Genomic DNA, 15,312 nt, shown 5'->3' with positions numbered 1-15,312 from the left:
CCACAAAATGCAGAGAGATGGCTGCAGAGTAAAATTATTTTTTAGGCAGACTATTCGCACAGACACAGCCATAGAGTAAAATTATTTTTTAGGCTCGACCACAGCTTGTATAGCCACACTGGTAGAGTAAAATTATTTTTTATGCCACAAATTCAAAGAGGTGGCTGCAGAGTAGAAATATTTTTTAGGCACACTACCCGTACAGTCACAGCGGTAGAGTAAAATAATTTTTTAGGCCCAGCCTCAACTTATATCGACCCAACGGTAGAGTAATATTATTTTTAGGCCCACAAATGGCAAAGAGATGGCTACAGAGTAGAATTATTTTTTAGTCACGCTACTCATACAGGAACAATGTTGTTTAAGCCTTGCAACAACTTGTATAAACACAGCAGTACTATATTTTTTATGCCCACAAATGACAAAGAGATGGCTGCAGAGCAGAATTATTTTTTAGACATGCTATTCGTACAGGCACAATGATAGAGTAAAATTATTGTTTAGGCCTGGCCACAACTTATATAGGATCAGCTGTACTGTAAAACTATTTTTTATGCCCAATGCCCACAAATGGCAAAGAGATGGCTGCAGAGTAGAATTACTTTTTAGGCAGACTACTTGTACAGACACAGCGGTAGAGTAAAATAATTTTTTAGGCCCGACTACAACTTACACAGACACAGTAGTAGAGTAAAATTAATTTTTAGACCCACAAGTGGCAAAGCGGCTGCTGTAGAGTAGAATTAGTTTTTAGACACACTATTCGCAAAGACATGGCTGCAGAGCATAATTATTTTTTAGGCACACTACTCATACAAACATAGCTGCAGAGTATAGTACTCTCACAGACAGGGGTGCAGAGTACACACAGAGGCTTAATGGCACAGAACTCCTACAGGAGAAGGTGCACAGTGCAAACAAAGGCTTAAAGGCACATTACTGCCACAGGTGGGGTGCAGAGTACACATAGAGGCTTAAATGCACAGTACTCACACAGACAGGGGTGCAGAGTACACACAGAGGCTTAAAGGCTAGGTACTCCCACAAGCGGTATTTCAAAGTACACACAGAGACTTAAAGGCACAGTACTCCCTCAGGCTGGGGTGCAGATTACACACAGATGCTTAAAGGCACAGTACTCCCATAGGAGGGGTTGCAGCATACACACAGAGGTTTTTTGCACAGTACTCTCGCAGGAGTGGTTGCATAGTACACACAGAGGCTTAAAGACACAGCACTCCCACAGGCGAGGGTGCACAGTACACACAGAGGCTTAGATGCACAGTACTCCTGCAGATACGGGTGCAGAGTATACACAGTGGCTTTTTGGCACAGTACCCCCACATATATGGGTGCAGAGTATACACAGTGGTTTTATGGCACAGTACTCCCACATGCAGGGGTGCAGAGTACAAAAAGCAGCTTTATGTCACATGTACTCCCACTGAGAAGCATGCAGAGTACATACAAACAGGATTTTTGGTAAAGTGCACACACACAAAGTCTAACACTGTCCCTCACTCCAGCTGCATCACTAATCAAAACAGAATGACGGCAACACCCATGATCAGGCATTTTTACAGGTTGGTCACAGCCATGCCAAGGCTGTGATGGCTCAGGAAGAGCCCAAAGCCTTAAAGCTTGTTGATTGACTGCGCTGCAGCCTTTCAACAAACTTTATACGGCATCTAAACCTGAACAGTAAACCAACAGTAAATGGGTTATTCGGTAAAAAGTCTGTGTTCATGGTTTGGTATCGGACACTAGGTATAACGTATGAACGCCAAACTTTACCGTTCAGGTTTGGACATCCCAAACTAACAGTGCTCACTGGAACCTGCATCAGTTTACAAATTCTTGTGAGGCACCTTGCTAATGAGACGCCTTTTTATAGGCCATCAGTTAAGCCAGCTGATGTCAAGACTTTCATGACTTTTTGCACCTTTCTTTCTTCATGTGTTCAGTATTTTTTCCTTGTGTCATTTCTCATAATTACACATAACTTTATTTATTAGCTTCTATGGTGTGATATCTTTGCCCGTGTGGATTGGATGGGTTGTTATCGACATCTGATGACAATATCATGTCAATAGCACCTTTAGAAATATATTTACTTAAAACATTGGTGATGCGTTCAGTGCTTATTTCACCCACCGAAGATACAGTATTTGCTAACTAACTGTTGAAGAGCAAGGAGTTTCTTAAACTCTTTTAGCTCTCTGCTATGTGTAATTAATTAATTATTGGTTGAGTCCAGCTACTAGTGCAAAACAAGGTAATTCCACACTTTAGACAGCTGATCTAATCAAGCAAGATGCCCTACGAGTTTCTTTTAGTTTTGTGATGTTTGTATGGTTTCTTAAATTTACATACTTTCTCAATTCCCTTCCCAATCCTTCCTCCCTCCAAGATCTATTTTTTGCTGCGCTTCAGTCTTCAGAAAGATGGTCTCACATAAATAATAATAATAATAATGGATTCAGTATAGATGAAAGGTCGCACTCATCGGGATAGTGAAATGCTGCTTTATTGTAACATGTGATTACATGTCAGGTCGGAATAATTAAGCAAGTGCATAAAGGCTGACAATGGCCGTTTTGCGCTATTCAAGCGCTTCTACGGGCAGACCCGTAGAAGCGCTTGAATAGCGCGAAACGGCCGTTGTCAGCCTTTATGCACTTACTTAATTATTCCGACCTGACATGTAATCACATGTTACAATAAAGCAGCATTTCACTATCCCGATGAGTGCGACCTTTCATCTATACAAAATCCAAGATTGATCACTACGAGGTCAAGCACCCGGGAGCGTCGGTGTTATTTTCCTGCCAGCCACGGACCACCAGCATCAGTATGGTAACAGCGGTGCCGTCCGCCTTTCCTTTTGTTGAGTAATTATAATAATTTTATTTCTATAGCGCCAACTTATTCCGCAGCACTTTACATTATAGAGGGGACTTCTACAGACAAAAGACATTACAGCATACCAATAAACACATAGATCAAAACAGATCCCAAGAGGAATGAGGGCCCTGCTCACAAGCTTACAATCTATAAGGAAAAAGGGGAGACACGAAAGATGGTAACAATTGCTTTGTTTGGACCAGCCATAGTGTAAGAATCGGGTGTTCCTGTGATGCTGCATGAACCAGTTAACAGTCTAAGTGTGTAACAGTACAGACACAGAGGGCTATTAAATGCATAAAGCATGTGGGAACATGATGCGAGGAACCTGGTTATGGTAAAAAATTTTGAATGAACCAGACAGGGATATTTAGGTTAATGCGTTGAGGCGATAAGCCAGACTAAACACATAGTTCTTGAGTCACTACAATGGATGATCCATTGTAGATTGTATAATTTTTGAGTTGCCTAACTGTGAATGCAGCAAAGCGTCCTGAGACCACAACATTTCCAACACTTTTTTACAGAATTTTTAGATTATTACGGTAAAATCATATTTTCAATTTTTAACCAATATAATTTTCTCATACTGTGGCCAAATTTCCGTCTCCATAGAATATTGTTCCATAAGACTTTATCTCCCGCTGTGTGTTTATGAACATTAGTTTATTTTTTCAAGACAGCAAAGTTTTCCTCCTAATTAGCCTAATTTGTACAGCCTCTTCATAACAATAGAAAGACCTATGTGACCTCTATTACGCATATGTTCTGCTTTTTATGAAATCTTATGCAATAATGGCCACCATCGCCGTTGTACAATTTGATTGCACTGTAAACAATATAAAATAGACTTAATATATCCTTTAGCCCGGGGACAGATGAAGTTGCTGGCTTATAACATTTTTCTAAACAATGATTATTCATGTGATTGCAAAAATTGTCAAATATAGTTATATGCCAGGCAGTTACTTATACGAGTATAATAAGTCATAGTGAAGCCTGGACACTAAGCAGATATCTGAGCAGGCACTGCATAACTAAGTACAAGCTTACATTTACTTTATCTTTTGGTTGTAAAGTTTCCCTGTTACATCTGACAAGGAAAAACTTCAGGTACAGATAAAAAGCCAAAATGTGTTACATAAAGCAAGGTTTGAAGAAATGTACATGCCATGCGAGTTCAGTTTCTTCTAGAGACAGCATTGCCACCAACCATCCCCTTATTACCTATGTTTTAAACCTTTTATATTAAATTGGAGAAAATCACTCTAAGGCCAGAGTCACATGGCTGGCGATTCTCTCACGAGAGACAATTGGGCTAATTATGTTAATGACACTTGGCTCAAGCACTATCAGAGTTAGATCCGAGTGTCACTTAAGGCACTGTCACACACAGCGATCTCGCTAGCGAGATCGCTGATTTTGTGACGCCACAGCGATCTCGCCAGCGAGATCGCTGTGGTGTGACGGGGATCAGTGACCAGCCCCCCTGCCGGTTAACGCTGATCGTCCTCGATCGGCCTGAGCCATTTTTCGATCGCTGGTCTCCCGCTGGCCAGCACGCATCTCTGCGTGTGGCAGCGAGAGACCAGCGATCAGCGACGCTAGACGCTGGTTTCTAATGTAAACATCGGGTATCGCTGGTCCTGATCGCTGGAGGGGCTGTCTATGTGACAGCTCACCAGCGATCAGCCTAACGATGTCCCAGTGATCCCATCGATGTTGGATCGTTGGTGGGATCGCTGGGACATCGTTATGTGTAACGGGGCCTTTAGTGTGATCTGATTCTCTTGAATGAGAGACTTGTATCACACGTGCAGAGAAGATGGAGAGCTTAATTTCTCCATCTTCTTATCACGGTGCTGCAAATGCAGGTAGAAACTTGCTCTGCCAGGGGGCGAAAGAGTGGAGAGAGGTCCAGCACACAGATGAAGCAGACCTACCATGCAGCAGCGAGGCTACCACCAGATGGCAGCAGAGAAGTCAAACAAGCCAGGTCAAATCATAGACTGTAGCGCAGTACCAAAGGAATAAGCAAACTCAGGGTCAGAGACAAGCCAGGGGATCAGTAATGGGCAGGAGCGGATATGCCAGAGACAAGAGACAAAAGCAGGTCAGGGTCCATGCCAAGAGCATGTATCAAGAAGTCCAGACACAAAGGGAACACACAGAGACGGGACAGGGAGCAGGGAATAACGCAGACACGGGTCGAGTCAGGAATAACAGCAGGACAAATCAGGGTGTAACAGAATCAGCTACTCACACCGACGGCAGAACTATAACTGACATTGCCTGCAGGAAGCAGCAGCGATAAATAGCAAACCTGAACCCAGACAGAGGCTGAGAAAGATTAACCCCTGAAACGACCAGACTGGGAACATGGAAAGACAGGACTCAAAACCCGGTCTGGATCATGACACTTCTCCATTGTTTCTGTTGATGGCTGTCAGACTGCACTTGGATGATTTCTGAGTGCAGCCCAATATTTTAGTCGCAGCCATACACTTGAATGTGTGAGTGCAATCTGATTACTGGATGTATTCACAGCATGCTGCAATTGTTTTCTCATCTCAAATTGGCATGGGAAGAAAATAGCAGATCTGTACTGCCCCATAGTATAACATTGAGCCTAGTGCTATCTGATAAAACATCCGATAGCACTCAGCCGAGTTATATGCTAGTGTGAGCGACCCCTAAATGTTGTCTTGTATCAGGGAACTTTCTCACTACTCAAATAAGGTCAATTGGAGGCAGGCAAAGCATTTCTTTATTCTTAGTTAGTCCTACCTTTTCCTAGCTTTAGTTCCCTCTTTTGGCATCTGCACACCACAAAAAATGTTATATTTTTCTTACATCTGCAGTAGAGCACATTGCATACATTTTACCCATGAAACATTGCTGCGTAGAATTAGCTTGACATCTGTTTTGTAGTAGCGACGACTCTTAATGCTGTACCTTAGGTATTTGAAGGAGTTGTCCATGACATACTTTTATATCAAAATAAAAAGGGACAAATACCCTCCACCGGACCCAGTCTGCTCCTCTGCAAAGCTGTCTCCATCAACATCTGGCCTCCTCAATTCAATTTCTAGCTTGGGGTGTTACATGATTCATTGCTGCAGGTAGTACTTGTTGTTTGCAACCTTCATGTTCAATCAGATCTGGAAGACTCATGGTGACAGAATGGCAGGGGACACAGGCAACTGTGCAGGGGAGCAGCAGGAGTCTGGTTGCTGATTATATTCTTTTTTTGGGTAAAAGGAATCTGCCATTATGTTTTTGCTACAACTTCTGAGAGCAGCATGATATAGTGGAAGAAATGCTGATTCCAGTGATGTATCACTTACTAGGCTGTTTGCTGCAGTTTTGATAAGATCACTATTTTATCTGCTGCAGATCTGCAAGTTCTCTAAGGGCATTTTCACACGTCAGTGTCTCCGGTACGTGTAGTGACAGTTTTCTCACGTACCAGAGACACTGACACAGGTAGGCACATTCGAATGAATGTGTCTATGCAGACGTCAGCGTGTTTTCACGGACCGTGTGTCCGTGTGCAAAACACGCTGACATGTCCGTTTTTGTGCAACAGCACGGATCACACGGACCCATACAAGTCAATGGGTCCGTGTAAACACGTACCACACACGGATGCTGTCCGTGTGCTGTGCGTGTGCGATCTGTGTGCGTTTTTAAAAGTCAAAGGGTTAACATTGAAAATAATTTTTCAAAAACACGGACATGGACACACGAACAGCATACGGACAGAACACAGACAGCACACGGATGGTACACACGGACATACGGATGGCACACGGATGTCACACAGATGGCCTACGTATCCACACGGACATGGATAGCTCCGGTACTGGTTTTTCCGGTACCGGAATTATCTGGACGTGTGAAACTGCCCTAAGGGTGTGTGCACACGCTGTGGATTCTGCTGCGGTTCTGCAGCGGATTTGGACCTGCGGATCAGCAGCAGTTTCTGTTGCGGTGTACAGTACCATTATTCCCTATGGGAAACGGAAACCGCAGTGCAGATGCTGCGGAATTTTCCTTGCGGATTTTCTGCTGTTTCTAAACCGCAGAAAGAATTGACATGTCATCAATTCTTTCTGCGGATTCTGCAGCGGTTTACCATCTCCTCCATTATGGATATGGTAAAACCGCAGGGCAAAACCACAGGATAATCCGCAGATAAACAGCAGGTCTTTTGACCTGCGGATTTATCTATGGATTTTGAATATCCACGCGGATCAATCTGCAGCAGATTCCGCAGCCTGTGCACACAGCCTAAAAGCTGAGCTCTGTATAGCCCCGCCAACAAAACTGCTTTCTGTGCACACTGTGCATAGCCAGAAAACTGCCAATCAGTTTTGGGGTGTGCTTTTACAGAGCTCATGAATATGGAGAACTACATGGTATCAGGTTTACTAGTTCTCTAGAGATAATCTCCTGCTGATAAAATAGTGATTTTTATCAAAACCACAGCATGCCGCCAAGTAAGTGATACATCGCTGAAATCAGGGTCTCTGTCCTTTCGTTATGCTGCTCTCAGATAAGGTGGAAAAAACCTGTTGGCAAATTCCCTTTACAGAACCATATGAGCCCATTTTAATATAGTAAGTGGACAGCCCCATTATTGATAGACAGTGTAGTTTAGTATGTCAGTTTTCTATAACCTCATAGAGAGGAAAGAACAGTCTGTCATTGGTAAGAATGTAAAGTGGCTGTCCACAGCTGCCCGGAAAGTCTTTTCCCATAGTTGACATGTTTTTTCAGTGTTTGCATATGTTTTCCCTATGTACTCTGGTTAATTGCCATGTTACAGTAAGGCTACTTTCACACATCAGGTTTTCGGCGTCAGGCGCGATCCGGCGTCGTGCCGGAATGCCGGATCCGGCAAATGTTTTGTAAAACCTGAAGTGCCGGATCCGGTTTTCTGCCGGATCCGTCTTGTTCTTGACAGACAAAACCGGATCCGTCTCATCCGGTTCATCCGTTTTTCTATCTGTTTTTCGACGGATTACGCCGGATCCGGTTTTTAAAATTGACCTTTGTGGCCTTCCGAACGGGATTGGCTACTGGAAAACTAGATATAGCATGTTCCTACAGCCCTTCTTTGACAGGTTGTAGAGAAGAAAGTGCAGGTTGGAGAGAAGAGCAAGTTACTGGCGAAGATGGATGTTGTCATTGGAAATATTACCACTAGAAGTTCTGTGACGGTTTCAGGGACAATTTTCCACTATACTTTATGTCACCTCAAGGCAGAGTACACTGGGATGACAGAGTGTGAAAGATTTGTGCCCTAAACTTGTGTACCTTCTGGACCAACAGTATATACCTTTGCCAACCAAAGTTAGCTATCTTGTCATGGTCTCTATTTTTAGCTTTAGGCCACAGGTGTGTACCTGGTTGTGTTTTATGCAAAGTATTTCACCTTTTAACAAAAGTTGTGTACATTGGTAGGAAATCACCAACAATAAACACAACTTTTTAGGTGAAATACTTTGCTTCAAACACAACCAGGAACACAACTGTGGCAAAAAGCTAAAATTTACCCACAGTTATATACCTGGTTTTGAATACCTTTTTACCTTTGAAATACCCTGTATTTAACCTTTTTTTAAAACATAGTTCGCCGCAGAAAGAAATGACAGACAACCATTGTGAAACGATAATTTAACTTTTATTTAAATTTTTTTTTTTTTTATGTTTTTAAAGTGCAAAAAACTTTTTTAATAAAGGTTTTAAACCCAATGGGCATTTTTATTACAAAAAAAAAACATTACAACTCTGTGTACTGTGGGGTGGAAATACTGCTGGAGGGGCTGCGGGACACTTCGACACTGGGTGTGTGGAGAGAGGACTGGGATCGTGGTGGGGAAGGAACAGTTAGAGGTGAAGGTGTGGAAAAAGCTACAGAATGGGTGGACATGTGGGAGGCAGAAGAGGTGGTGGGCGGTGGAGTGGAGGGTTGGGCAGGGACTGTAGGAGTAGATGATGTTGATGGAAAGTTGTATGGGGAAGGAGTTTGGTACGGGGAAGGAGTTTGGTACGGGGAAGGAGTTTGGTACGGGGCAGGTTGCTGGAAGTGGGGAGATGTCTGGTACTGGTGAGGTTGCTGGTATGTAATAGGAGGGGGAGGATGGAAAGTGGCTGGAGGGGGAGCAGATGTAATAGGAGGGGGAGGATGGAAAGTGGCTGGAGGGGGTGCAGATGTAATAGGAGGGGGAGGATGGAAAGTGGCTGGAGGGGGTGCAGGTGGAGGAACTACAGTGGTGGGAGGTGGAGGTTGGGAGGTAACCTGCTGTAGAGCACCGTGGCACGAATGCATTACATGCATCTGCTGGGTAGGAGATAGTGTTGCCATGCGCTCCACAACAGACCTGAAAAAGGTGTGGTTTGGCGAAGATCTTGCTTCTGAATGCATGGTTTGCAGAAGTGTCTTCACCTCCAGAATGCTGGAGTTGATCTGCTGAAAGCCTGCGGAGATTTGCTCTGACAAGACTTTTAGACAGTTCTGGAAAGATGCATTCAGATGCAAGAACTCTTGCGCATAACTCTTTTCCTGACCCCTCTGCCGCTGCTGCCCAGTACCCGCAGGTGTACTAGAGGTGGCAGGGGCAGAAGGGTGGGGTAAAGGGAAAGCGATCTCCTCACCAGCAGCTTCATGTAATGTAGGTGGCCACGATGCTCCTGTGCTGGTGGATGGGACAGATGGGTCGAATGTGTGGGAAGGCTGGGAAGGTGCAGATGTACCGGGGCGGTCGAAGTGTCCCTCGGTGCCGGTCTCCTCAGGGATCGCCTCAGAAGGGTCCAATTGTGCAGGCTCCCGAGTGCTGCTCACCGTGCTGTGGAATAAAGAGAAAAAAAACAATTAAAATACTGACATGGTATGGCCCTGGCTGAAAAAAAAAAGTTACATCTAACATTTTTTTCACATGTGGTGTGTAATATTTACCTTCTGGTGAGCATTGTTTCCCGGAGGAACGACAGGGCTTGTGCGTACTTGTACTTGCTCCTGCGTCCTCCAGATCCACTCGGGGCCCGCATCTCTTTATTGAACTCCTTCTTGAAACGATCCCTCACAGACCGCCACTGATTCACAATTCTGTTCCCTGAAACGAGAAAGGAGTGGTTAGTATACAACATCAGTGTTTCACAAACTCCAGTCCTCATGGTCCCCAGGGGTCATGTTTTCAGGATTTCCATAGTAAATAGAAATCCTGAACACATGATCCGTGGGGACCACGAGAACTGGAGTTCAGGAAACACTGGTTTACATCAAGCAACCGGTACTGTATATACTTACGCTCTTTAATCTGGGCCCGAGCTTCGAGGTCCTCCCAGCGGCCCACAAGGAGAGAACAGATTTCCTCCCAGAGTCGTCGGGTAACGATAAGGTCAGCGTGGCGGCGGTCAGCCATATTCCAGAGCGGCTCCCTTTCTCTGACGAGATCGATGAGGTGGTCCACATCGAGTCCTCCATCCTCACCGTCAGAGTCGGGAGCACGCTGTGAAGGCTGTTAAAGAAAAAGACAAAAATAACATAATTAGCCTCCACAAAAGAAATGAAATAAAAAGTGCAAAAAAAAATAAATAAATATTTATACTTACACGCTGGTGACCGCCGCGTTGCTGTCGCCGACGACCCTGGGAGGCACTGCGAGGACCTCTTGGCCGAGCACCAGATTGGGAAGACTAGAGAAGAAAACAAAAAATGTTATGTCTTTGGATGTAGGCATTTGTTTGCTGTGTGTGGTCTGCAGAACATTGTTTTCTATGTGTTGTGTGTAGTGTGATGTTGTGGTTCTGCGTTTGATGCAAAAAACTTACCAATTGTGAGCCCACTCCAGGTGTCTGTCCACCCCTTCCTTCTTCTTCTGGGAGCTCCTCTTCATCTTGTGATTCCTGTTTTGAAATAAAAGGCAATGAATAGACATATATTACAGAGATGATGGATTTTGGAAATAAAAACTTACCGTCAAACGCTGACGATGCGAGGGAGGGCTCCCAGAAGAAGATGTGCTGTCCTGTTGATGGCCAGACTCCATGGCTGTGGGTATTGCTGCTGCCAGTGATGCCATTTCTGCTGCTGCTGCTGCTGCATCTCTTTGGCGGCTGTTGAATAAAGAGAAACAAAGGGCCAATGAATATCTTGATATTCCATGGCCCTAGTTTGGAGGAATGGGGGATTTGATAATTACCGTCTCTCATCTGCTGCTGGCCTCCCCTCCTCAGCATGTTCTATTTGCTGCTCCATTTGGGGTGGTGGTGGTGCTGATGGTGCTGCAGTGGTCTCCCGCCTTCTCCTGCTTCGCTTGGTTGCTTTCTTGGGTGGCATGTTGGGTGTGGCTGTGGGTCCCACTGTCTTGCTTTTATATATGTCTTGTGGGCAGAGCTACTAAGCATGCTCAGACCAAAAAACCGGATCCGGCGCATTGCGGCGCTCATAGGCTTTCATTGTGTGAAAAAGCCGGACGCGCCGGATCCGGCGTGTCTGGCTTTTTCGCCGGAGACAAAAAACGTTACAGTAGACGTTTTTTCCAGACGCCGGATCGCGACACATTGCGACACATTGCCGGATCCGGCGAAAACCGGATGAAACGCATGGCCATCCGGCGCGATCCAGCGCAAATGCAAGTCAAAAGCGCCGGATCGCGCCTGACGGCGAAAACCTGATGTGTGAAAGAGGCCTAACATGCTGAGACTTTAATAAATGTCTCTCTGAAATTGTCCCTGGTGTATTCATAGAAATGTAGCGGATGTGTAAAAAGCTTGTGTTTAAAAAATAATTAATTATTAAAGTCATAGTCTGGTCCAAGTTTAACCCCTTTACCCCCAAGGGTGGTTTGCACGTTAATGACGGGCCAATTTTTACAATTCTGACCACTGTCCCTTTATGAGGTTATAACTCTGGAACGCTTCAACGGATCTAGGTGAATTTGAGATTGTTTTCTCGTGACATATTGTACTTCACTTTAGTGGTAAAAATTTTTCGCTATAACTTGCGTTTATTTCTAAAAAAAACAGAAATATGGTGAAAATTTAGAAAATTTTGCAATTTTCAAAATTTGAATTTTTATGCCCTTAAAACAGAGAAATATGCGACATAAAATAGTTTGACAGCAGCATTTAATGGGTTAATAGCCATGGGTGGACGCGATTCCACATGCGGCTATTCTGGACACATATCAGCTGTTCAAAACAGTTGACATGTCCATGGAAAAATGTGAGCTCAGCGCCGAACCCACATCAAAGGGAGGGAGTCCAACATTGGCGTAAATTTATGCCCAACGTCGGAAAGGGGTTAAATAATGATATATTTTTACAGTGAATGATTCTGGAAGGTCATCGTCACCATCTTGAGTCTGAAAGATAAAGATGATACCTCTATATGTCGCTAGCATTTAGTCATTTCTGTGGACTAATACCAAACAAATATTGGATATATTGTCCCAGGATAGGAGGAGACCTAAGATGCATGGAAGAATAAGTTCCTACAACAGAGAGGTCACCTTAATAGCCATCACGATGTATGAGGTATCAGTATGAGCGAAACTTCAGTCTTCACGGCCCCCCGACAGATCAGGTTTCAGGATTTTCTTAGTATTGCGCAGGTGATGGAATTATTGTCAAAACAGCAGAAATGTTATCTCAGCTGTACTATACTAAGGAAATCCAGAAAACCTGATCTGTTGGGGGCCCTGAGGACTGGTGATTGGGAAACATTGCTCTAAAGAACCTGTGACACCACTTGTGGCCAAAAAGCCAGGTTGAAATTGTTATATAATATTACAAGTGGTGTGCCTTCTCGTTAAGATGAAATGTGTAAATTAAACTATTTTAGTGCCACCCTTGACTTCCTGTTGCTTGACATTTATTATGATGCCTTCCAATCACCTACAAATCTTGTGCCTTACAAATTGTTATGAATATAGTATTTGGAAATGACATGTAAAGAAAGAAAAAGTCAATGAAAGGAAAACCTAACCTACAAATTTCTTTTTGTGTCAGCGACTCAGCATGAATGTGAAAGTAAAGTTTTAGTTCAATGTACGCCACTCCCTCAAGTGCTATCCAGTAGTGGCCTCCACAGCTCCTTGCCTCGATTATACAGGGATCACTAGTGACATTATACACAGGAGCTCTGTATATTGTATACAGTATATAGTGTACGTGTACAGGTAACACACTGACTCACCGGTGACGTGTCTAGTTGAAGTCGTTCTTTTTCGCTTTCCTTCTTCATCCAGTTCAGACTGCCATCTCTTCTTCCTACCAGGACTCCTCTCTGCAGAAAATAACACAGTTATCTAGAGCACGTTCCCCAATTTTTTCCAACTTCTATACTATGCCAGATGATGAAAAAAGTGACCGTGTCACCCTGCACAGTAACAGGACCTCTCCTCCCTCACACAGAAAACAGTATCCTCAAAAATAATATCCTTTAATTAGCCCCTACAGTAATAATATCCCACATTCTGAACCCCATGTGCCCTCCCATTCTGTACCCCACGTGTCCACCCATTCTGCCTCATGTCTCTCCATACTGCCCCCATGTCTCTCTATATTGCCCCCATAGTCATTCATAATAGTATAATGCATCCTATAGTCATATAAAAAATAACTAAATGCCAAAAAAATGGCACAAGGAATGTAAAGCAAAAATAAGAAAATTTTATTATAATCTCACATTACATAAAATCAATCAAATACATAGATTATTAATTAGTTAAGGTGGCAATATCAGTAAAATTTTGGCACAAGTTTAGAGCAGGTGGATATATAGACTAAGCACTTTATCACCTCAGGGGCTAAATGAAGGTTTTGGTTTTGGGGCTTTTCTGTAGTATTTAATGTCAAAAACATCCTTGTCTTTACGGAAGTTTTTATGGGGGGGGGGGTTGATTTTATTTTATTTGTATTTTTAGTAATTTTTCTTTTGATTCAATAGGGTCGTCTTTATACTCCGGTTATATCATCTGTTCCCATGTATTATGGGATGACCATCTGCAAGCTTGAACATCATCCCAGTCATGTTTTTTGTTCCAGTGGATGTATGGGAGATCATCTGCAAGTCTGAACATTATGGCAGCAATGAGTCCGTTTTCAAGTTTTCCATATATTTTATGTGTTTTCTTATATGGAAATTGTGCTGCAACAATGATATATATTTACAGTAGTTAATAGGACGATGTTTGATTTCTGTACATCTTATTTTGGTGACTTTGCCCGATATTTTTTAGTCACTTTTTTATTTTATTTTTTTATTTTTTATTATGATTTTTCAACATTATTAAGCACTTCTGTATGCACTAAATTAAATTTATATCATTTATATTTGTACTGTAAGCTTAGAAATATTTTGTGTCACTATATCACTTTTTGTAGCACTGTGTGCACTTTATTGTATTTACTAATGTGCTACTATTGCCAGTGTGTGTGCATAAGCGCCATATAGACTGCCTTGAATATCTTAGTTCCGGCAGATACACATTAATATTTATATTATTTATTTATACATGTAATTTAAGCCCAGTAAATTGCACCTTTGAATATAAATATAATGACATCACATTAATTTTAGCAGCACTGTTGCCACTTTATTTACAAATCACTCTTATTTGCCGGTGTGTGTGCGCATGCGCCGCCTAGATCACCCTGAATCTCCCAGTCCCGGCACCAAGATGGTGACGCGTGACTTCTGCCCGGTTTTGACTTGGTGGAATGCTCGTGTTACTATGTCCGGAAGTGGGTGGTTCCTTGAGGTGCGCTCGTGGCGTCGGATGCGCCGTTATACTCCTGGCGTCTTAGGAACATGTGGGCGGTATTATTAGCACACTACTCACACGTAAGTGTTCATTAACATATGGGCCACGTCACCAGTTAAGGGTTGCTATGATTGGTTACCGGGTATATATAATGACGTCCTGCCTCCCATTATGACACGCCCCCGGAAGAAGAACAGGCGAAACGCGCATCGGGGTGGGTCGCAGTGGCAGATTTGAACACACATTCAGGTATTATATTCATTGCACTTTTGCTGGCATTGTGATTGGTTTTGTTTCACTGCGAACAGTTTTCATTATCCCATGGTCAAGGCACTATCGCTAAAATAGGAGTGAGGTATTGTGGGCATTGTTATTATTATGGACTGTAGGTAATGACTGTTACAATAGGTCAGTGGTTATCTAACATGGTCATCTGATGTATCAGTGAGCAGTTATTTTAATGACTGAGTGTATTTACTACCTGCGACTAGATTTTGAGGCATTATCTATGTATTTGATTGATTTTATGTAATGTGAGATTATAATAAAATTTTGTTATTTTTGCTTTCCATTCCTTGTGCCATTTTTTTTGGCATTTAGTTATTTGATGTATTACGGAGTGTGACCCATA

The sequence above is a fragment of the Dendrobates tinctorius genome, unplaced genomic scaffold, assembly GCF_039654945.1.
Source record: "Dendrobates tinctorius isolate UK_male_01 unplaced genomic scaffold, ASM3965494v1 ptg000162l, whole genome shotgun sequence".
NCBI classification, from domain to species: Eukaryota; Metazoa; Chordata; class Amphibia; order Anura; family Dendrobatidae; genus Dendrobates; species Dendrobates tinctorius.
This window is presented reverse-complemented; position numbering follows the sequence as displayed.